At 42.0% G+C, this 24,218-nt stretch overlaps 4 pseudogenes; all 4 read right to left on the bottom strand.

The window, feature by feature from the left end:
• The window catches only part of LOC133227859 (olfactory receptor 5D16-like), an 85,799-nt pseudogene extending 72,004 nt beyond the window's left edge, over positions 1 to 13,795 (bottom strand).
• The window catches only part of LOC133229033 (olfactory receptor 5L1-like), a 40,049-nt pseudogene extending 26,238 nt beyond the window's left edge, over positions 1 to 13,811 (bottom strand).
• Positions 1 to 24,218, bottom strand: part of LOC133228509 (olfactory receptor 5D18-like) — a 45,351-nt pseudogene that overhangs the window by 16,971 nt on the left and 4,162 nt on the right.
• The window catches only part of LOC133230835 (coiled-coil domain-containing protein 3-like), a 46,442-nt pseudogene continuing 24,356 nt past the window's right edge, over positions 2,133 to 24,218 (bottom strand).

Genomic DNA, 24,218 nt, shown 5'->3' with positions numbered 1-24,218 from the left:
CTATATTTAAAATATTGCTTTTGTTTTGAAGTATTTCAGTTTTCTCTGAAAATTTGCATATATAAGTTTTCAACTAACAATAAGAGACTAATACTTGTTTCCTTATTTTATATTTGCAGAATGTTGATTTATGTCTTGTGTTAGATGCTGTGGAAGATATGAAAAGTTAATAGGTGAAATCTCTGCCTTCGAAGAGAGTATGTTCTCTTTGAGGGAGTAAAGAAATGCATAAATGAACAATTAAATAGTAATGGAAGGAACTCTAAAAAAGTACTGAACTCTTTATGCTAGACTATGCAGATAACTACACATCACACTGACTTATGTAGACACAATAATATTTTTTAGAACATTATAAAAGAAAATGGAAATGGTGCAGAAAACATTCAGGTTTTTGAAAAAAATTACAGATTCGATGTCTGCTCCCACAACTTACAAGTTGACTTTACTTGGGTTCCCTGAAATAATTTCTCCTTTGCATGGTCCTTTTAGCCACTGAGAGAATAAAAGTCAGATATTAAGCTGGACCTGCCATTTTTTTTTTTATTAAGTGAGACAATACATATATGTGGAGGATTATGTAGACTTGGGGGCTTTTTCTGATTGTCTTTCTTTGCCAAGAGCAGCAGCAGAGGAAAGAAAATGGAGAGGAGTGGTGTAAATGTGAGTATTGAAAAGGTTTAAGGAAGTGAGGAAGGGTGACCGGATGACAGAATGTCCTTTAGTTCAGTGTTACTCAAAATGCTGGCTTATGAAATATTTATACTGAAATTAGTACAGAAATTGAGAGTTAAGTGTTTAGAATTTTTATGGCAGTTTGATAGAGTAATTCTATGCTAATTTAGTAATAACTGGGGACTGACGGTCTGTGGTTAAGACTTCACCTCTCAGTGTAGGGGTTACAGGTTGGAGAGTTACAATGAAGGGGTTGCCTGTTTGGGGAGGTAAGACCCACATGCCTTGCAGTCTAAAAACCAAAACATAAAACAGAAGCAATATTGTAACAAATTCAATAGAGACTTAAGGATGGTTCACATTAAAAAATATTAGTAATAATATTTTGAGGCTGTATTTTTACATCTATAACTTTTTTTTTCTCTTTGCTTTTCTAATCATTTATTTTATTGAATTTTAAAGGGGTATCAGCCTGCAATTGATTCTTCAGCTCCAGCAGTTTGGAAAACCCTGTTTTTACCAGAGTAGACATTTTAAATTTTACCAATTGAAAGTTGATCAATTAGCTCAGTGACTTTTTTTGAAACTAACATCACAGTTCCTCCTCTTTTTCAACAGTGATGTAAACATTTTATTATTGTCAATGTGATGTTGGCAGCAGGGGCTTTGAGGATTTCACGGCACCAGCCTGTCTATGACTGCTTGAATGAGGGACTTGCAGGAGACAGGGACATACAGAGATTTTTTTGCCACTGTCATAGATGCGATGAAAAACTTGTAAACAAAAGGATGAATGTTTAATAATGCAGAACATCACAGCAGCAAGGGAATAGAAGTTATCCAGCAAACAGCACTAAGACAAATGCCAGACTCTCTAGAATATTCACAGGACCAGGGTATACATTGCTTCAGCCTGGTTGATGCTGCTCAGGTAAACTTTAGTAGTCAGCATTTTCTCCCCTGATGACTTACACAACTCTGGCTTAGAATCTGGTAAATAACTTGGGGAAGTGAAGACCAAAGAAGAAATGTCTGGCATTAAAAGTAAATCAGGTGGGAAGAGCAAGAAAGATATCTACAAACAAAATCTGTTTCCTGCTCTCATTTCCTCCTACTTTCTGGCTGACTTTATTTATTTATTGTGTGTATGTGTGAACTTCCCAAGCAGAATTGATCTTAGACAACACCTGGATGATAGATGTCAGAAGTCTATGACAAGCTATTTTTGGATTTGGTGACCGGAAATCAGAAAAGTCAACAATAGATAACAAAACTCAGTCTGTGTATTGCAAATACTGTCAATGAATGCCTGATTTTACGCCTTTATTTTTAAAAGAAAAATATAGTTGACAAGTCATCTATTTGTCTATCACTTCTACACTTATATTTTACAAAGAATTTTCAATAACTTTAAGATGTATTTTTACCAATCCACTTTTTTAATTTGGAGATTTTTCATAGACGTCCTTTTTAATAAGGAAAGTCCAAAGGCAGAATGATTTAATTATAGGAGCCTCAGGGAATTCTCTTAGCATTTTTTATTTTTTAAACCTTTTGGAGACAACTATAGATTCACATGCAGTTGTGCAAAATACAGTGATTCCATGGCTCTTTCACTCAGTTTTCCCCAAAAGCATAACATAACTGTTGCATAACAGTAGTATAATATCAGTCAGGAAGCTGACATTGACATAATTTACAGAACGAATTCAGATTTCATAAGTTTTACATGCACTCATGTGAGTACCTATGTGTGTATTTGCTGCTAAGTCACTTCAGTCGTGTCCAACTCTGTGCGACCCCATAGATGGCAGCCCACTAGGCTCCCCCGTCCCTGGGATTCTCTAGGCAAGAACACTGGAGTGGGTTGCCATTTCCTTCTCCAATGCATGAAAGTGAAAAGTGAAAGTGAAGTCACTCAGTTGTGTCCGACCCTCAGTGACCCCATGGACTGCAGCCTTCCAGGCTCCTCCATCCATGGGATTTTCCAGGCAAGAGTACTGGAGTGGGGTGCCATTGCCTTCTCCGTGTGTGTATTTAGTTCTCTGAAATTTTTATCACGTTTGTAGATTTGGGCAACCACCACCACTGTCAGGATACAGAATATTCACATCACAAGCTTCTCCTGAGCTACCTTTTTATAGCCAAAATCACTATACTTCCCCATCCTTCCTGAACTCTTGGAAAACTCTAGGCTTTTCTCCATCTTTATTTTTTGTCATTTCAAGTACGTTGTGTAAGTGGAATCATACAGTACATAAGACTATGTGGTTGACTTTTTAAATTAGCATTATTCCTTTGAAATCAACCAGGTTATTGTGCCTATGTTCATTCTATTTTATTGCTGAGTAGTATTCCACGGTATTGTGGGCCACGTCTTTAAATCATTCACCCATTGAAGGACATTTGGATTGTTTACTTAGAAATAGTCTTTTTTTTTTTTTCTTTTGTAATTGAGATAATCCCCTCCGTGATCTTATTCTCAAAGAACTTATTTGAGCAAAGAGATTTGTAAATATTCATCCATGAGTGGAAGGTGGGTAGGGAAAGGGAGGGGAGGAGAGTGTGTTGGGGGGAAGAGAAAGTATAGAATTCTGAGTTGAATTCCAGTCATCTCAGTGCAATGATCCTTCACAGGGTCTCTGTTCTGTACTGGGCCATGTTTCCCATACCCAGAGGGCAGATCAAATTGCCCTGGAGATGTGGCCTTCTCCAAGGAGAATCTCCCTCAGGACCCAAAGTTTGCTGCTTAGGGGGTATCTTAGGCCAGAAGTACCAGGAGTGTCGCAGTCCGTGGGTAGGATAGCAATCACCGTGATCCCCTGTGAGGTGGAAATCACAACGTTGGGGTGGGAAATGGCGGTGGGAGCACTAATGAGAAACTGAGGTGGTTTTTTCTGTGGAGAAGCTGGATACCCGTGTTTGGGCAATTCCAAAGCACGGGGCCGAGGCCTACATGCTTACATATAGAAACGGTGGGTGGCATACAGTGGGTGAGGGGCAGGGGGCAAGCAGTGACGCCCTCCCAGGTGGCTGCGATGGCAGGAGCAGTTAGTGCTACGCCTTGCCGGGAATACCGAGTCCCCTCACTCATGGCAGAAGTTTGAGCCGTGACTCCCACGGCGGTGAAAGGAGGAAGCGTTATGAGCGGTGTCGCTCTGGGGAGTAAGTTAGCAGGGGGAAGGGGCCAGCAGCTTCACTCCCCTTGTTCCTCTCTCCTGATTCTTAAAGGAGTTACAACGGCCCAGTCAGGTCTCAGGTTGACAGTTCCAACCAGTATTTCTCAATATGATTCATAACAAAACCTAAGAGTTGAAGGATCTTGTGTAAAACATACACACAGAGGTGATGGGCCAGGAATGAAGAGACCTTACCTCTTGTTCTGATATTCATCATTCAGTTTCCTCATGTGCAAGACACGAGGACAGTTTTGAAAGGCTTCTTACATTAAAATTGTATAATTCTGTCAAAACCACCAATGTAAACATTTCCGTGTTCCATTGAACTATCATGCTTCATTACCCTATTGTTATTTAACTCCCATTTCAAAATTACTGGGTTTCCCTGATAGCTCAGTTGGTAAAGAATCCGCCTGCAGTGTGGGAGACCTGGGTTCTATCCCTGGGTTGGAAAGATCCCCTGGAGAAGGGCAAGGCTACCCACACCAGTATTCTGGCCTGGAGAATTCCATGGACTGTGTGGTCCATGGGGTCGCAAAGAGTCGGACATGACTTCCATTTGAGGTGACCACCCCAGAAAAACCTAGAATGAATTCTCTCTATTATCATTCTCTCCTAACATAAGATATAAATTGCCACAGATAAAAATTACTTTACAGCGAAATTACTCTTAAGGAAGAAATTCATTGTCTAACAAAAATAAACAATTTCATCTGAATCTGAATAAAAGCAGTAATCTTCAACAAAAAGCTTTTTTCAATACTAAACTCATTTCACTCGTTTTAAAGTATCTAACCTCAGCAATATGTCTTTTGTGCTCATTAAAAGAAAAGCTTTGATGTGCTTTTGTTTCCAGATGTGTTACATCTTAGTTTTGCTAATTTTGATTTAAAAAAGAAGAAAAAACAAAGCAAAACAAAACCTATCTCTCACAAATTTTCTTTTTTTTCCCTTCAGATTCTAACAGGTAATTTGTTTTGTTTTGTATTTTTGTTAATGCTTGGTGGATATTCTGATAAGCCTCAATGCATCAGATGTAATGGTAAATTTTGACTTAGGTATTCACTTCTGATTATTTCCCTACTGATCATTCCACCACTTAGAAGAGCATAGCAATTCACACGTATTAAGAAGAAAACAGAATACACCAGAATATTTCTCTTTATGAAATATCCAATTGTTATAATAAGACTAGCTCATGTTGATATGTTTGTAGTAAACAATTAACTCTTTATGATAACACACTGTTGAAGAAGGAAAAGAGCTATTATTAATTATTCCAATTTCAGAGGAAGGAATAGAAGCTCAGGGAGGACTGACCAAGGCATAAAAATATTAAAATAGGGGTTCCAGAAGATATCGAAGTTTCAATGTCTGGTTATCTTTCTTTTTTATTGTATTATTTATATATTTATTTTTTAATCACCTAAATAAGCTGAAGTGACATTTAGGACCTATCAAGCTTCTCTGTGCTCTTTATACTTGAGACAGCTTGTTAAAATTGTTAATTAAAGGGGCTTCCCTGGTGGCTCAGTCAGTAAAGAATCCACCTGCAATGCGGGAGACCAGGGTTCGATCCCTGGGTTGGGAAGATTCCCTGGAGGAAGGCATGGCAACCCACTCCAGTGTTCTTGCTTGGAGAATCCCCAGGGACCGAAGAGCCTGGAGGGCTGCAGTCCATGGGGTAGTAAAGAGTTGGACATGACTGAATTAAAATTAAAGGACCCGATTACAGAGGAATACTCAGAGTGGTGGTCCAAGAATCCTATCCACAGCTCTCAAACCCCTTGACCATTCATTCAATTCAAAAGAATGGAGAGTCTTTGAAGAAGGGACGAATTGAGAGCATAGCATTGACATATAAACACTATCAGGTGTGAAACAGACAGCTAGTGGGAAGTTGCTGTATCACACAGGGAGCTCAGCCTGGTGCTCTGTGATGACCTAGAGGGATGTGACGGGGGTGCAAGGGAGGGAAGCTCATGGGGGAAGGAACATATGCACATCCATGCCTGCTTCATGGTGTTGTATGGCAGAAACCAACACAACACTGCAAATTAAACACTCCAGTTAGAAAAGTAACACAGTCTCTCTGGAGAGAGGAGCTACATTGTGTGCGTAGCTCCAGCCTCCTCGGAAGGAGTGGGGTGCTGCTGCCTTTTCTCCAGGCAGGAAGGGTGGGCTTCCAGCAGCTCAGGGTGCTCTTGGTGGGTTCCTTCCATTCATACTTCAAGTCCAAGAGCAAGGCAGAGGGAGTGGAAGGCCACTCTTGGTTACTGCAATCTCCACGGACGAACGATGAGGATGCATTTCCTGCGGACCACAAAAAAGAAATTCTGCCTAATTTGGCAGTTCCCCAGGGGTCCAACGATTACAACTCTGTGCTTTCACTGCTGTGGTCCAGGTTCAATCCCGGGTAGGGGAACTAAGATTCTGCAAGCCTTGTGTACAGCGTGGCCAAAAAAGAAGAAGAAGAAGAAAAAAATCTAATTAGGACTCAGGGGTGAATAGGTGGAGCACAAAAGAGTTTCAGGGCAGTGAAACTACTCTGTTTGATAGTATAATGATGGACATTTATCGTTATATGTTTGCCCAGACCCTTAGGATGGGTACCACCAAAAGCAAGCTGTGGGCTCTGGGTGATGATGACGTGTCAATGCAAGACCATCAGTTGTAACAAATGCACCATCTGGTGAGGGATGCTGACCTAGGGGATGTTATGCAAATGTGGGATCAGGGAGTAAGTGGGAAATCTCTGTGTCTTCCGCTCAATTGTGTTATGTGTCTAAAACTTCTCTAAGAAATCAAATGTATTAAAAAGAAATTCTGCCTAAGAGGACCGCTTCAGAGGGTGAGGAGAAGCCAACAGCCAAGGAGTCTCATTCCAGGGTTCCAATCTAGGGAGGCGGAGAAGGAAACAGAGATGAGAAGCCCTTCCTCCCCAGGCCTCAAGTTCCAGCCCCACCTGGGGTGGGAGTAAGGGGTGTCTTATTGTTGAATGAGGAATGGGGTGGAATCAGTTCACTATAACTGAATAGTTTTAATTACTGAGTAGTGATTGTAAATTTGTAACTCAAAGGAATTGGACTTCATTTTAATTCTCTTTAAAAAATGACTAAGTTTTTTACTTAGTGCATTTCTTCCCCCCCCCCGCCTTTGCTACTTTTCTCATCATTTTGTATTTTGCTTTTGTGTTTTCCTATGATAAAATCATCATAAGTATTTCCATGCTGTTATGCAGTCTTCATAATCATCATTTTAATGACAGTACTGAGTTCCCTGTATGAGTGCTGCAATTTGCTTTCTCATTCCTGGGCTGCTGGATCTACAGGCTATTTAGAAAAATTTTAAATAGCTTTCCCCATATTTTAGAATTGTTTGTTTACTTGTTTTAGAACATAAGCTTACTATCATTAATATTTTTATAATAATTTATAAATAGTGCCTATAATTATAAGTTGCTCTCCAAATCATAATTTCAAACTTCCACTGTTACCAAACTCAAATAGGAAAAAATTCCAGTTTATCTAAGTCAGTTTTTGGCATCATCTTTTAAAAAAAGTTTGCTAATTTAGCAAGTAAACATTTTTCACTATAGCTTTGGCTTACATTTCTTTGATAACTAGGGGGCTTGGTGTTTGTCTAGTTCTGTGTGTTAAAAGCATTATCTGTTTTGCTTTATTTATTAAAAATCTTTTTCCCAAATGTGAAATGATGAGAAAAATATTAAGACTCTCTAACAGACACATGGTAAAGTGATACAAACAGGTGAGACAGAGGGTAGAACTACAGCTATTAAGTAAACATGTAAGAAAGTGCTGATTTCAGTAGTTACTAAACAAAAGGAAATTAAAACACTAGCGAGGTTTATAAAGATATCACCTATCTGTTTATTACCTCTTTGTAAATTTGAGCCCAATCTTTTATTTACCTTCTAGATCTTATTAACTTTTTCACATGAAAGAGTTTTAATTTTATTGAGTTAAATATAGGATTATTTCCTCTTTTTATGCTTGTTTAACTAGAAAATCAGTCTCTCTTCAAAAATGGATAAGTACTCATATCAGTTTTCTCTGATCTTCTTTACTAAGTCAATTTTTTGATTCATCAGAAGTGAATTATGTTGCATGGTAAAAACTGAAGAAATTCATGAATCCTACTCCCCCAAGGCCCATTTATTGAATGATCCTTTCATTATTCCTTGGCTTGTGATGCTTCTTTTATCATACATGCAAATATAATTTCTTTTCAGTCACCTTATCTGTTGCAATAATCTGTATGCTCATCAATATATAAAAGTAAACCAATGTTTTAATTACCATAAGTGTACAACTTGTTTTAAATCTATGGTTTACTATCTTTTTGGAAAGATTTCAAAGATGTTACCAAATATTTTAGCAGATGGGGTTTAAATTATTTCCTCAGTATTGAAAATGGATCCTGTTATGATTTTACTCTAGTCACATTAAACCTATAGGTTAATTTTGGAATATTTAAAATCTTGACACTATTGAGTAGTATAAAAAATTGATATAGTTTTTTGTCTTAGATATAAATATGTTTTCTTTTTTTAAAAGTTTTGTCTCTAGACCACTCATTTTTCTCATTTGTATAATTCTTACTTAATTTTTGCTATCTCTGATGGGAATTCTTGAATTTGGTATATAGAATTGGAATTGATGTTTTTCATATCTAATTCTTACTCTTCCACTTTGCTGAATTCATCTATGAATTCTGTTTTTCAATTGGTTAGTTTTCTAGAGCTTCTGCATGTTACTTTCTACAAATCATCATAAATTTTTTTCTGCTTTTTTATTATGATTTTGGGTTTTTTTGGTTTATAAATTGTGAAATTGATAAGAATTTCTGAAGTATCACTATTTTTGAATTAATAGAAATATTTCCTTTGCTGGTGATTTGAAAGGAAAAGACGTTAGTTCTTTCCTCATTGAGCATGATGCTGCGTTGTTTTGAAATAAACTCTCTAAATCCAACCTTTTTGTCTTTTTTAAAGGGGTATAATTAGAAATGAGCATGTTTTACCATTTGCTTTGTTGCCATCCCATTAAGGAGGTAATACAAGTTTTTGTTATTTATCTTTTTTATGTTACATAGGATGGCTCAGAGTCTCTTGGACTGCAAGGAGATCCAACCAGTCCATTCTGAAGGAGATCAGCCCTGGGATTTCTTTGGAAGGACTGATGCTAAAGCTGAAACTCCAGTACTTTGGCCACCTCGTGCCAAGAGTTGACTCATTGGAAAAGACTCTGATGCTGGGAGGGATCGGGGGCTGGAGGAAAAGGGGACGACAGAGGATGAGATGGCTGGATGGCATCACTGACTCGATGGACATGAGTCTGGGTGAACTCCGGGAGTTGGTGATGGACAGGGAGGCCTGGCATGCTGCGATTCATGGGGTCGCAAAGAGTTGGACAGGACTGAGCGACTGAACTGAACTGAATTGAAGTGAGGATGGCTCAGATGGTAAAGAATCCGCCTGCAATGTGGGAGACCTGGGTTTGATCTCTGGGTTGGGAAGATCCCCTGGAGGAGAGCATAGCAACCCACTCCAGTATTCTTGCCTGGAGAATCCCAATGGACAGAGGAGCCTGGCAGGCTGCAGTCCATGGGGTCGCAAAGAGTAAGACACGACTGAGCAACTAAGCACAGCACAGGATGTTAATCAATTTTATAAACAATCTGCTTTTCATTAGTCAAGTGAATGTCCTTTGGCATAATAAATTGTTGACTTCTATTCCTGTTGTACAAAAACACCTGGACAACATCATTAACAATGTAGAGTAGATTTAATATGGAGGAAACTGCCTAGCAGAGAACAGTGTCACACAGACAGATCACCTAGAATCTCACTGTCCCACAGTTTAGGGAACGGAGGTAGTGAAGGACAGGGAGGCCTGGTGTGCTGGAGTTCATGGGGTAGCAGAGTCAGACACGACTGAGCAATTGAACAAAAATGTGCTTCCCAGGTGGCACAGTAGTAAAGAGTCTACCTGCCAATGCAGGAGATGCAAGCGATGTGGGTTTGATCACTGAGCTGGGAAGATCCCCTGCGAAAGGAAAAGGCCACCTGCTCCAGTTTTCTTGCTTGGAAAATTCCCTGGGCAGAGAGAGGAACCTGGTGGACTAGTTCATGGGGTCACAAAGAGTTGAACATGACTGAGCATGCGCGCGCGCACACACACACACACACACACACACACACACACACACATCAGGCTCTTGGTATATGGAGGCTCCTCTGTCTGTAGAGGGAGCCTTAGTCTTGCCCTATGTATTCATGAAGACGGCCAGGGATCATCTATGTGAGTATGCAAGAATGGATGCTCCCAGGCCTAGAAGGGGTCTTTCTAGAAAAGAGGACCCCTGGAAAGTTGAGGCTGCCTTTCCTTTCTTTGAGGGGATTCAGGTCTCCTGTGCCAGCTCTCTGCTGAACTACCAAAATGGAGAGGAAACAAGCTAGGACCATGGAGTGTTTCCTGTTCCCTGTTACTTCATTTACAATTTTAGTATCTGTGTTCATCAAGAAGACTGGGCCGTAGTATTAGTCTTTTGATTTTTAAATTTTTTTTGTATATAACAATGTATTTTATACTGTGTTTCCTGTGAAGTTATAGCCACTTAGAGCTATTCCAAGACCAGGGGCATAATCTTGTTTGAACCACATGATTCATCTGAATTTACCTTTATTGTAATTGATTCTAATTGTTTTTATGGTTTTGACTTTTGTTAATTTTATGCCTCTTTTAGCCAAGTTGTTTCTTCCTTTGTGTGTGTTCTATTGGATAGGGCTTCCCTGGTGGAATGGAAGATATTCTGTATGCTCTTATATTTATAATAATTTGGAAAATGGAGAACTTGATTTTAATTTTATTAGTGGTAAGGTTAGCAATTTTTATAGATTTATTGAATTTCTGTTTGTGATGTTATTATGAAAACGAAATATTACAATTAACTCCATTTTATGGAAAAGTAAGAAGAATATATGCTCTTTTGCTCTTTTCCCTCTTTATATACTTTTTGTTAGTTTAATCTGGGGTTGTAGGCCCTGTTGTTTAAGGTAAATAAATGCTTTTATTAAAGTATATTTTGTCATTTGTGTCCTATGTTAGTTACCATAGTTACGCAAATTATTTTAGACATCAATCTTTCTCCTTTAGTTTTTAGTGATTTCTAAAGTTTTTTCTCTTGCAATTTTCAGGGCTTATTGCTAGTTCTTTACCATTATACTATGACTTCCCAATGATAGAGTTTTAAATTTGATTCATTTTCATTTTCCAGTGGATGAATTAACATCTTAAGCAATCTTTTTCATAGACATATCTGAGATTGTCATTTTGCTCTCAACCATGACTAGCAAATTGACTGGTTAGCATATTTTTTGTGCCATCACCTCTCTATAACTTTACTACTAAAACCCAAAGGCATTTCTCTACTGTTTTCTGCAGAGAAACAAAAACAGAAACTTTATTGATTATACACTAATTCTTGGAAATTACCTTTTTTAAGTTTAGAAGATTTCAAGATGACTTTTATTTTCTTGGAATTCAAAGAACAAAGCTGATAGGAAACACATTGCCTATTAAATCTGCCATGAACACAGTGACACTTCTTTATTTCTATTGGTGTCAGGTCCTTTTATACTACGGAGAGATTATTATTATTATTTTTTTATTACAGTTGATTTTGATCCACTTTTTTCCTTTAAAGATGATCATAGTTTGTAATTTGAGTCTCTGTCACCTTACTTCCATTTCTGTTGTCTTCTTTTACTTTCCTAGGTCTTTATTCTGAATTTTATGATTCCATCTCAAGTTTATCTTGTCTTCTTCAAAATTTATTTTTCTGCTAAGTCAAATCTGCTATTTAGTACTTCCAGTAGAGATTTTATTTCAGTTCTTCAATTTAGATTAACTCTCTTATTTTTGTCTATTTGATAGAAAAAAGTGAAAGTGAAGTCGGTCAATCGTATCCCACTGTTTGCGACCCCGTGGACCATAGCCTACCAGGCTCCTCCGTCCATGAGATTTTCCAGGCAAGAATACTGGAGTGGGTTGCCATTTCCTTCTCCAGCGGATCTTCCCAACACAGGGATTGAATCCAGGTCTCCCACATTGTAGGCAGACGCTTTACTGTCTGAGCCACCAGGGAAGTCCATTTGATAGAATCATGCCCTTATATTTCATTGAGAACATAAGCCAGAAGTTAATTTTTTTTTCTTATTTCCTGGAGTAAATCTATTCCTGGGGAAGGATTTATTTTTAAAATTTTATTTTAATATAAAACAGAGAAAATTGCATAAATATGCACAGGATAAAAAGTTGTAAGAAGTTAACACCATATAATTCGAATCTAGGTCAAAAAATTCAATATGGTCAGACTCCCAAAAGCTCTTTGCAGAACAAACTACATAATTTGTAGGGTTCAGTGAAAAGTCAAAATGTGGTGCTCCTTGTTTCAAAATTAGTAAAAATTTCAAGACAACAACAACAGAGCATTAAACCAAGTGCAGAGCCCTTCTGAGCATGCAGCCCTGCCCAGCTGTACAAGTTCACATGCTTAACTTTTGCAGAGGCTGTGAGGAGTAAATGAAATCATGTTTGTGTGGCCACTGTATTGAACTGCATTAAGATGCAATTTTATTTTCCTGTCTTGCCCACTCAGCCACAGTTATCTTCTCCTTCCCTGGAAGAAGACTCCTGCAGGCCCATGATAATAGTCAGAGTCTTGGATAATGCACAACTGCAGAGATTTTAGGTTACAAATATTGTCTCATTTAAGTACTTGAAGTGGGTAGTCCTGGACAATAATCGGAATTCCTCACTTTCGTAGCTTGGTTTTCCCTTGGCTTAGTCCTGCTTAGGGCTAGAGGCCTGTAACAGGAAGGTGATCCTCCGTCTGAGCCCACTTGCTGCGATTTCAGTGTCTTCAGTTAAGTGGGGAAGAGATTCAGAGGATAGGACAGCTTTGCTTGGTTTAGGGACTTAGGTCGTTGGCCGTGGCAGGTTGTCCATGTTGTCTTTATTTTCCTGTGGTGTGTTTAGTGGGTACTCAGCTAAGAGGCTGACTGCTGTGTCCTCTCCTGCAGTCATCTGGAGGGTGCATCTCACTCCTGTGGTGCCTAATGATTCAGTTTTAGCTCACCTGATCTCTGACTTTTGCTCTTGCTGCACCTTTCAGCTGTAGTCTCCATGGATCCTCAGGGAGCACTATTCAAGTGGGAGGGGACATGGGTAAACCGATGGCTGATTCACGCTGATGTTTGGTGAAAACCAACACAATACCTTAAGGCAATTATCCTTCAATTGAAAATAAATAAATTAAAAAAAAATAAAGACTGAAGGTAATTGAACATATGCCAGACTTTTCTCCCACATGGCCCACATCTGATTCTGAGACAAAGCTCATTTCTCCTGGTCTGATGAACTCAGGGAGATAGTCCACTTCCAGCACTCTGCCACCCAGTGAGTTAAAGGGCCCTTCTCAAACCCTCTACATTGCCTAGGTGAGAGTCAGTCACCAGTTCACAGTCTACTGTGTGCATGAGTCAGGCCCTGGACCTCGAAGACTCTTACCTGTTGGAATACACTCCCCAGCACCTTGACTAGTCCTGTTGAGGACCATCATCTCTTCCTACTAGACATGGAGGAGAGTTGCCTCCATGCATAATAAAATTCTCATGGTATTACAAAAGTTTGCTTCCAGAATGCAAATCTGTAAACTGCAAAATTGTGTTGTTACGAGTCTAATAAAAACCTATGCTTTTTGGTCAGGATAAAGATAGTGAAACTTACTTATAAAACTGACCCTACATTTTTACAATGGATCAAGAGTCATTCATGTACTACTCACCTTCACATCACCTTCTAGGCATTTTGAGAATGGAGATTTAGGTTGTGGATGGAGCTTCCAAGACTCTGATGCTGGGAGGGATTGGGGGCAGGAGGAGAAGGGGACGACAGAGGATGAGATGGCTGGATGGCATCACTGACTCGATGGACGTGAGTCTGAGTGAACTCCGGGAGTTGGTGGTGGACAGGGAGGCCTGGCGTGCTGCAATTCATGGGATCGCAAAGAGTTGGACACGACTGAGCGACTGAACTGAACTGAATTTTTTTTAAATGGTGACAGTAGCAACGATGTAGCAAAATTAGATCTCTCACATATTGCCTCTGAGAATATTAAAATGGTACAGCCATTCTGTGGTTTTCAGTCTGTTTGCCCTCTAATGGAGAAGGATAAGAGGCTTATGAAAGCTTCCTGATGGGATAGACTGACTGTGGGGGATAATGAGTCTTTTTCTGATGGGCGGGGCCATGTTCAGTAAATCTTTAATCCAATTTTCTGTTGATGGGTGGAGCTGTGTTCCCTCCCTACGATTTACCTGGGACCAAACTATGGTGGAGTTAATGAATGGATGGATGGCATCACTGACTCGATGGATGATGGATGTGAGTCTGGGTGACCTCCAGGAGTTGGTGATGGACAGGGAGGCCTGGCGTGCTGCGATTCATGGGGTCGCAAACTGAACTGAACTGAACTGGGCAAGCCTCAGGCAATCCCGGAGGCTGCCCCACCACCGGCCCCACCATCAACCCAGCCCCATCCTCACAGGCAACCGCACGTGCTGCGCGCACACAAGCACACACCCACAGAGACACATAGACACAAATACACAAACACAAACCCAGACTCTGAGATGGGTCAAGAGCCAGAAACCCCAGGTATCAGAGACAGAGAAAGAGAGAGAGAGAGAGGCATCAAGAGGACCACACAGGCTTCCCATCCCTTGACCTCCACACACTCCACCCTCCATTCTGAGTATCCACCCGGCCCCCCCGTCGACCCGACCACACCCTCGCCCACCGACACACTCACACACACACTCTCACTCACTCACCCTCTGGCCTGGGGACTGGGTCTGGGTCTTGCCTAAGGTAGCCAAGCCGAAGGGGACCTTTGAGATCTCAGCTGCGAACAAGAAGTCTTGGAGACCCTACTGGTGACTGCCAGCCCCAGGGCACCGTGTCCATCCTGGGCTCAGCCCAAGGCTGACGCCCCTCCCTTGGGGAAGCTGCTAATTCCTCACAGCCTTTCTCTGAGGTATGTCATGGTGGGTGCCAGTGTGTCTGTCTCGGGTCGGATGCCATTCTCTCTCCCGTGTCTGTCTCGCGTTTTCCATCTGTTAGTGGCTCTGTGTCTCCCTCTCTCTGTCTGTGCCTCCGTGTGTGTGTGTCTGTGTGCAGTTGTGTGTGCTCGCACACGTGTCTGTCTCCCCCTCGCCATCTTTGAGTCTGTCTCTGAACCTTCGTCTCTTTCTGGCTCTGTGTTTCCTGATACCGGGCCTCCCATCCCTTCCTCTGCCCCCGGCCTCTCCTAGGTGCTATGACTCTGGCTCTTGCTGGCGAACTTGTGTCTGTCGTCTGTCTCACTTGGCCTGGCTGCGTGTGAGTGTCTGTGTGTCTGTCCGTGTGCTTGCCTGTCGCTCATCTGCTCTCTCAGGAAGGCCCTGCGCTTGGGGGGTGGCGTGGAGCAAGGGGGAGTCTCGGTAGGGCAAAGGGGCGGGGCTGACGCTCTCCAGTCGATCATGCTGGTGGCTCCCCGTGCGTTTGGGCACCAGGCAGGTGCAGAGCATGAGGGGCTCTCCGGCCCCAGCTGGACTGCACCTAGGCCCAAAGGAAGCTCAGAGGACCGCACGCCTCCGGGGCCACGTGGCCCTATGCAGTGAATGGGATGGGGTGGGCCTGGAGAGGCCCAGGGTGGGAGAGCGCTGAGACCTCCTCGACCCTCACCCAATCTTCAAGCTTCCACACACATTCCCAGCCGCCTGCTCTGGGTCCCAGAAGCCTTCCGGACGCGGGTGCTGGCCAAGGGTGGCAGTGTGTGGGGGCTGGGAGGCTTTGGCCAGCCGCCCGGCTGCCCGCCCTGGCTGCCCGGAGTCTGGTGGCCGGTCCTGCGGCGCATATACAGCGCATGTCAGGGGAGAAGTGCGCCTGGCTCTCCCAACCAGCAGGCAGGTCAGAGCGAAATTGAGACGCAGCGCAGGGCTTTCAGGGTGCCTGGCAGCAGCCGCCTCTGTCTACAAGCCTGAATAGGCCTGATCTCATCTGATCTCGGAAGCTAAGCAGGGTCAGGCCTGGTTAGTACTGGATGTGAGACCACTTGGGAATACCAGGTGCTGTCGTCTTTTTGCCTCCCCTCTCCTTTCGCCCCAGGGCTCCAGCTGCGGTTAGCGCTGCAAAACCTACCTGCCCCTGATGTTCCCATTTCTTTGCCCAGAAAATGAGACTAACTACAATATACCTGCAACCACAATAAGCACCCACACACCCAGGCTATTTTCCAGCTATACTTACATGCTATGAGGACATGATCCCTTTTCAGTACATGTAAAACACAAAATGACACGCTCATGTCATTAGGTATTTTTAAAATTAGATTAGCACTTTGCCCTTCTTTACACATCAGTCATGATTACTTATCTCAATAGCTGGTTTCTATTTTATGTCAGGAAGTATCTACTAAGATAGTCACTGTACATATTATTCTCTTAAGTCTGTACACGATGGAAGCCAACTCCCTAGCCTGGAAGGACGGGGTCCTGGGCACCGTATCTGACTTTTGACAGTTGACTTTGCACTTTCAACAAGAGATAATGTGCCCTCGCTAAGAGGCACTGAGTGATTGTCATCTGAGACAGAATCTATGGGACTGCAGCTTCTTCACGTGGGGCGGATGCATGTTGATGTATGGCAAAACCAATACAATATTATAAAGTAAAAAAAATAATAATAATAAAAAGAAAACCTAAGGGATAGCCAAGCTACATTTCCTTCTGTTTTTTAAGCTAGGGGATGCTTTCTGTGAAGCTTACATGGGGGTTACAAAAATAAAGACATAAAAGAGCCTCCAGGAACTACCAGTGATCGTGGATTGGAGTCGGAGAATGACTTCTCCTACCCATCCTTGCATCGCAGTGAGGAACTGAGGCCCAGACACAGCTGGTAGGGAGACAAAGACGAGTCTGTCTCCCCACTGTCCCACTTCTCCCCATCCCAGACTGGCACACAGACCAGATGCCTGACAACACATAGCAGTCACTCTGGGGGATACCTCAGACTTTTCTAATTTAGCAGCATTTTAGTTTACATATGTGACAATGCACGGAAAAAGTAAAAGGCATTCATGGTTTAAATCATACAACATATTGTTAACCTTCATTGAAAGTTCATTTCACCTGGATTAAAGCATGGTCTCCACCTGGGCCCCACGAGCCTCCTTTGGGCTTCTCCTCTCCCGCCGCCCCACCCTCTGTGCCATCCCCACCTGCTAAGCACAGTCTGGCCGCACTAGCCTTCCTGCTGCCCTGTGCACACAGTCCTGCTCCCTCCAGGGGATCTGGGTGTGTGAGGATCTCTGAACACACACACACCCTCCTTCTCCCTGCTCCATGGAGCACCCCATTCCCTGTTGCTCTCTCCACAAAGTCGATCCTCAAACAAAATGCTATAGAATTCACTTGTTTGCCGACTTATTTCTCTATCTTACTTGACTAAATCAAACTCTATGAAGTCAGATACTTTGTAGATTCTTTTCCTTACTGACTCCCCAGCACCTAGAACAGTGCCTGACACACAGTAGATGTGTGAAATATTTGTTGAGTGTTGTGTGAGGGGATGAAAGGTGAGAACAAAGAATGGTGAAACCACGGAAACAAAGCGGGAGCCCCAGGAGAGTGGGTGCTGAGCAGGGCACAAGTCACCATGCCATTGCTAGGGCTGCACCTAAGTTCAGGGTACATCTTTCAGAACACAATCACTGAGAACAGCATGGCATAATCACTCACCAACAGGTATCACTGTGGCAACAATACTAACAAACAGCTTTAATACACAAGTGTTTTCCCAAATACTATATTTCACTAAGTTAATCAAAAGATGTTTCTCTTATACTGACAGATCTCTATTTTCAACTCAACACAAGAGCTGGCCATTTTTGAAGAAAGATCTTTAACATCAAAGTGAGGACAGTTAATATTAAAGCAAATCCAGGCTCTAGAACACTTCTGTTTTCTGCTGGTTTGAATCATCTTCAAATCCTCCAAAACAACAGACTTGAGACAAGACCCTGGGGCTTTGTAAAAACGAGGACATTTTCTCTTTGTTTTCTGTCTATGCAGGCGATGCAGGCAGAGCCCACAGGGTCTCTAGGGGGGTCACAAATAGCCTTTCCCTTAGAGACACATACAGTGTTTCCTGTTTTTTGTTGTTGCTGTTGTTGTTGTTTTTTAATAGTCCTAGGTCATGCAACCTGCTCCAAAAAGCAAACATCTGGATTCTGATGGTAAAAAGAATGTCACCACCTCACCAAAACAAAGAACTAGAGAGTGTTATCAATATTCCACTGTTTAAAAAATATATATATATATATATATATTCCACTGTTTTGAACACCTACATCTAAACTTTGATCTGAATTGAGTTCATCCTCTCACCCTCACCTCTTTCACTACTTCCTTGAATCAGTGTGTTATGATGCCTAGGAGAAATTTATACATCAAAATATTCTCTTCAAGATCATAAGCTGGAGCACAGGAGTTCTAGAGGGTCCAGATTTTAAGGTGAAAGAAATGTACAGAATAGCTACAAAGTAAGGGGGAAAATGAGAATAATCAAGAGAAGAAAGAAAAACAAACATCGAGGAGAAGGGAAACAAGAAAAATAAGAAGGAAAGAGAAGGAAGGGGAAGCAAAAGAGTAAAGGGAAGCATGAAAACTCACAAAGGGCTGCCCACCGAGGGACACACAGGCTGGGCTCTGCCCAGTGAAGGGCCTCTGAGTACTGGGCCAGTCAGGAACCAGTGGGCAGGTAGGGGAGAAACCCACCGTGTTCCAGTGTCCTCAGAGTGTGGACCCCTCATGCAAACTACCAGGGCACTGGCCTCCCACCCCTCCTCCAAAACTGGGGAGCTTCTCAGAACTGCCTTCTGTCAGCCCTGCATCCGCAGACAGTCCCTCTTCATCATCAGGACAGGTGTTTTCAGAGTGACCCAGGGAGAGCTCTCAAGAGCACATCTCAAACTGCCAACTCCTCCACCCACCCTTCCTAAGGGTTAAGAAGCTCAGTTTAGTTCAGTTCAGCAACTCAGTCAGGTCTGACTCTGTCCATCACTTCCCTGTCCATCACTAACTCTTGGAACTTACTCAAACTCACGTCCTTCAAGTCGGTGAAGCCATCCAACTAGAAGTCCAAGAAACTAGACTGGTTTTAAAAAAACATTATTGTCTGAAGTAGAGTGGGAGAAAGAACATTCTTGACAAATATTTAAATGCTCCATTAAAAAAAAAAAAAAAAACCTCACAAAAATTTCTGGGTGCTCCACAATTCCAAATATGCTTCAAAAATGATCTCTTTGTCATCACAAATAAGCCAGTGACTTACAAAACAAAACACACCTGGATGAGGTTTACATCTGTAGAGAGGACAGGAAGAAAAAAGATAGGATATGCAACTCAATGGACATGGGCTTGGGTGGACTCCAGGAGTTGGTGATGGACAGGGAGGCTTGGTGTGCTGTGGTTCATGGGGTCACAAAGAGTCGGACACAACTGAGCAACTGAACTGAACTGAACATGGGCTGATTTAACAAAAACTGAACATGGAAAATCATCTCCAGGAGACATGGTTGATCTGCTTGAGAGCATTTTATTCCTGTGTCAGGTGGCAGGTTGAGAGATAACACCCCCTGGCCCCTTACAGAATCTCTGCTTTTCCTCAAGTGAACATGGAGTCAAGCATCAGGACAAACCCGGAAATCAGTTGAGAATGTACTTCACAGTATATTTCATCCCACAGAAGCTATTTTATTTAGAAGCCATAGAAACACTTCTTTTGGATACTAGAGGACAGAAGAGTTGTCCTTCTGAGACTATTTCTTTTCATCTCACAGCCATGGGGCATGATCCAGCTGTGTTCCCACTTCCCTTTCTACCTTAAACCTGAGGGATAAATGTCAACCACCTTTAAAAACTGCAAGTCCTTCTGAAATTCATTTCAGCATTTTGGTTCACCTCAGTGTTATACTCAATTCCTTTCAATTTGATCTATTTCCCTCTCTCATCTTTTTGTATACCTCACATATTCATAAGCTGCTCATATATTTTTTTGGAATCAAGGTGGATTACCATTCTTTCAGCCAGCGAGTAAACACAGGTCTTAGGATTCCTATACAAAAAGTTTGTCATGTTTCTACCAGCTATCCTTCTATATTTTCCTCCAGGATTTTCTGTGCCTAAATTGCTTTTGTAAAATCAGTCATCTGTTCAATCTCTTGACCATTCACATTTTTAAAGAAAGATAATGGACTTGGACTTCCCTGGTGGTTCAGTGGTTAAGAATCTACTTGCTAATACTGGGGACAGGAGTTTGACCCCTGGTTCAGAAAGATCCCACATTCCAAGGGACAAGTAAGTCCACGAGTTGCAACGACTGAAGCTGGAGTGCCTAGAGCCCATGCTCAACAAGAGAAGCCACTGCAATGAGAAGCCGCAGCACCACAACTAGAGAAAGTCTGCACATAGCAACAAAGACCCAGCCCAGCCAGAAATAAATAAATAAAATTAAAAATTTCAGAAAGCATTTATTCAAACAAAGAAAAAAAGGGACTTTCCGCAGTCCAGTGGTTAAGACTCCATGTTCCCACTGCAGGGGGCCCAGGTTTGATCCCTGGTTGAGGAACTAAAAATCACACATGTAGCAATGAAGATCCTATGTGCTGCAACTAAGACCAGGAACAGCCAAATAAACATATATACTTAAAAATTTTTTTTTACAAAAAAGGAAGATAATGGCCTTGATTTTCCAAAGATGCACCAAGAATGATCAAGTCACTCTCACACCTTGACCCTGTTCTCCACGAATTCAAAACTAAAATTAAGTCTCTCTGCATAAATCTATCAAATAACATTTGGAGCTTGGTGATGAGCCCTTAAAATGGTCCTCAGGCTCTTTCAGCACACACAGAATTCCATCAAATATAATACTTGCATTCATGTGCTAAGTAGATATTTTATTAATATTTATATATTTTCAGCAAAAGATCTTCATTTATTCACTCAATATTTAAGTATATACTGTATCCAAAGGTCTTGAAATGTTAGGAGTCTACAAAGAAGACAGATAGTAGATACAGATCAGATCTAAACCTAAGTAATTCACATGATAGAGATATGAATAAAATGCCAGGAGGCTCCAGAAAAACCACCGTGGTCGGGGTGGGTTGCATCAAATAAGTAAAGGGAAATGGAGAGAGAGAAGATAAGGAGAAAAGATAACTGGAAAGGATCTCTTCTTATTAACGTTTCTGCTACAAACTTCTGGAGCAAGCACATTAGTCTCGAATTTCCTTTCCAGCCTGTCCTTCTAGGAGATTTCACTCTATGGACTTCAGATGGTCAGCCTCAGCACCTCAGGCTTCTTTGTGAAGGAAACACAAAGACACTGTAGGAACTGAAGATCCCCAAGAACCCACAACCCCTGAGGCCTCACTGCAGCCTCTGCACCTAGATTCATGTAGAGGAAGGTCAGTTTCTTCACCAGTAGATGAAGGTGGAGAAAACCAGTTTCACAAAATGGATTGTGGAAAAACAGAAGTGCAGTCCCTGAGAAAGGCAGAAAAGGCAGCACCACGAATCTGAATTGGCCTGCCATGTGGATTAGTGGGGCTTTCCAGGTGGTACTAGGGGTAAAGAATCTGCCTGCCAATGCAGTAGACAAAGGGACCCCAGTTTAATCCTTGGGTTGGGAAGATGGCAATGGAAACCCACTCCAGTATTCTTGCCTGGAGAATCCCTTGGACAAGGAGACTGCGGGATATAGTCCATAAGCTCACAAAGAGTAAGACACGACTGAAATGACTTAGCATGCACACATGGGGATTAATAACCAGTGTAAAGAAGAGCCAAAAGGCCAAAGAAAAGTCAAAGGAAAACCAAGTTGTCAATTTTCTAAGATAGAACCACAAGTCTTTCTTCTTCAGAAAGAAAAATAATCAGTGAGTTGTTTTACTTTAAAACAAAGCTGAAAGGGACCACATGCTACAAACAGTAATTTTAGCTGTAAAGTCACTACACACAGATCACAGTCAAGTGCACTGGAAATACTTTATCACCATTAATAATCATATTATCAGTATTTGCAATTAATATGTATTTTTCAAAAAACGTAGGGTCTATGCATGGTTTTCAGTGTTACTGACATTCTCACTTGCCTGCTTACGACAGGGAGGGTGAATGGCCCCAGAATGAGAATGCCCTGCAGAATCCCACAGAATCACAGTAGGAAAAGTTTTAGCAAGGGCCATTAGACCATTTTGGACAAAACAGTTACTGGGCTCTTGGGTTTATTAACAGATCAGCTGGAGAAAAATAAGTCACTACATTAAACTATTTTCTACTTATCTCCATCATCCTCTTTAAGAATACACATTTTAAAAGGAGACAAATTGCTATATTAAAAATTGTTACTCTGGCATTTTGCAAGTTATATCGAATAACAAAGAAAAAATTAGTTTGCAAACGTCTCGGCCTCAATTCCAACTATCATCTCTTACCAAACTAAAATTCATATTATCACTAAGTAACTTTCTGTCTAGCATTCCTCCAGTTTACAAAAAAAAAAAAAAAAAAAAAAATCAGTAACATAAAATGTTTCATAACTTTTTTTAATTGCCCTAAAATTTTAGAGGATAATGTAAATGTTTCAGTTAAAGTTGAGAAGTTCAACCTAGTGATGAAAACAATGAAAACATCACCCTAATCATTGGTGTAAAACACAAGATATGAACAACTGTTAAAATATCTCTCTATGAAATTGATTGATTCTACTGTAGCTACACCTAGCTATTTCCTAACCAGGAAGAAACTTCTAGAAAAACATCTACTTCTGCTTTATTGACTACTCCAAAGCCTTTGACTGTGTAGATCACAACAAACTGTAGAAAATTCTTAAAGAAATGGAATAGCAGACTACCTTACTGCCTCCTGAGAAATCTGTATGCAGTTCAAGAATCAACAGTTAGAACTGGACATGGAACAACAGACTGGTTTCAAATTGGGAAAGTAGTATGTCAAAGCTGAATATTGTCACCCTGCTTATTTAACTTAGATGTAGAGTACATCATGTGAAATGCCAGGCTGGATGAAGCACAAGCTGGAATCAAGATTGCTGGGAAAAATATCAGTAACCTCAGATATGCAGATGACACCATCCTTATGGAGGAACCCTGAGTTTCCTGCCTCAAGTCAAGATGAGGCCCTAGTCGCCTGCACCAACTCGAGAGGAATCCCGAGAGGCCCCCCACAACTCGAAAGGATTCTTGACTTCCCAGAAACAACATGAGAGACTCCCTCAGGTCCCCATGGTAACTCAAGGGAACCCACACTTCCTGCCGCAACTCAAGAAACACCTTGAGATGCCCCCTTCAATGCGAATTGAGGCCTGATTCCCCTGCCGTGACTCCAGAGCACTCCCGCACTCGCCCTCGCAACTCGAATGGAGATTTAACTTCCCTGAGGCAACACAAGAGGCTCCCTGAGTTCCTCGTGGTACTTGGAGAGGAATCCCAAGCCTCCCGCCGCAACTCGAGACAAACCAAGAGATTCCCCCGTCAACGCGAGATGAGGCCCTTTTCTCCTGCAGTACCTCGAGAGCAATCCCAAGTTCCCTCTCAAAACTCGACAGGAGGTTTGATTCCCTTCATGCAACTCAAGGGGGCCCAGAGATCCCCGTCACAACTCGAGGTGAAAGCCGAGTTTCCTGCCACTACTCGAAAAGAGCCCTGTGTGTCCCACCTCATGTGGACATGAGGGCCCATTCCCTTCTTCAGCTCAAGAAGAATCCCAACTTCCCCTCGCACCACAAGAGGAGGCCTGTGTCACCAACTGAATCTCAAGTGGAACCCCGTGGATCCTGCTGCAAGGAAAGAGGACGCCAGATAAGTCCTGATTCCCCTGCACCGGCTGCAATGGAACAGTGAGTATCCCCTCACAACAGGATGGGAGGCCTGTCGCCCAAGCCTATCCTCTTGAAAAAGCCCAAATTCCCCGCCTGAACTCCACCAGAGGCCTGATACCCCTTTGAAAACTCGAGAGGAATGCAGAGTTCCATGCCTCAACACCAGACGAGGCCTGACTCCCTAGTTGAACCTTGATATGAAGCCCGAGATCCCTGTCGCCGCCGGAGAGGAACACTGAGTTTCCCGACTGAACTCTAGACACAGCCCTATTCACCGGCAGCGACTCAAGAGGAATCCCGACGTGTCCCTCACAACTCGAAAAGAGACCTTACC

The sequence above is a fragment of the Bos javanicus genome, chromosome 1 (genome assembly GCF_032452875.1).
Source record: "Bos javanicus breed banteng chromosome 1, ARS-OSU_banteng_1.0, whole genome shotgun sequence".
Lineage (NCBI taxonomy): Eukaryota > Metazoa > Chordata > Mammalia > Artiodactyla > Bovidae > Bos > Bos javanicus.
Note: the sequence above shows the minus strand (reverse complement) of the source record. Positions and strands in the feature narration are given on the sequence as shown.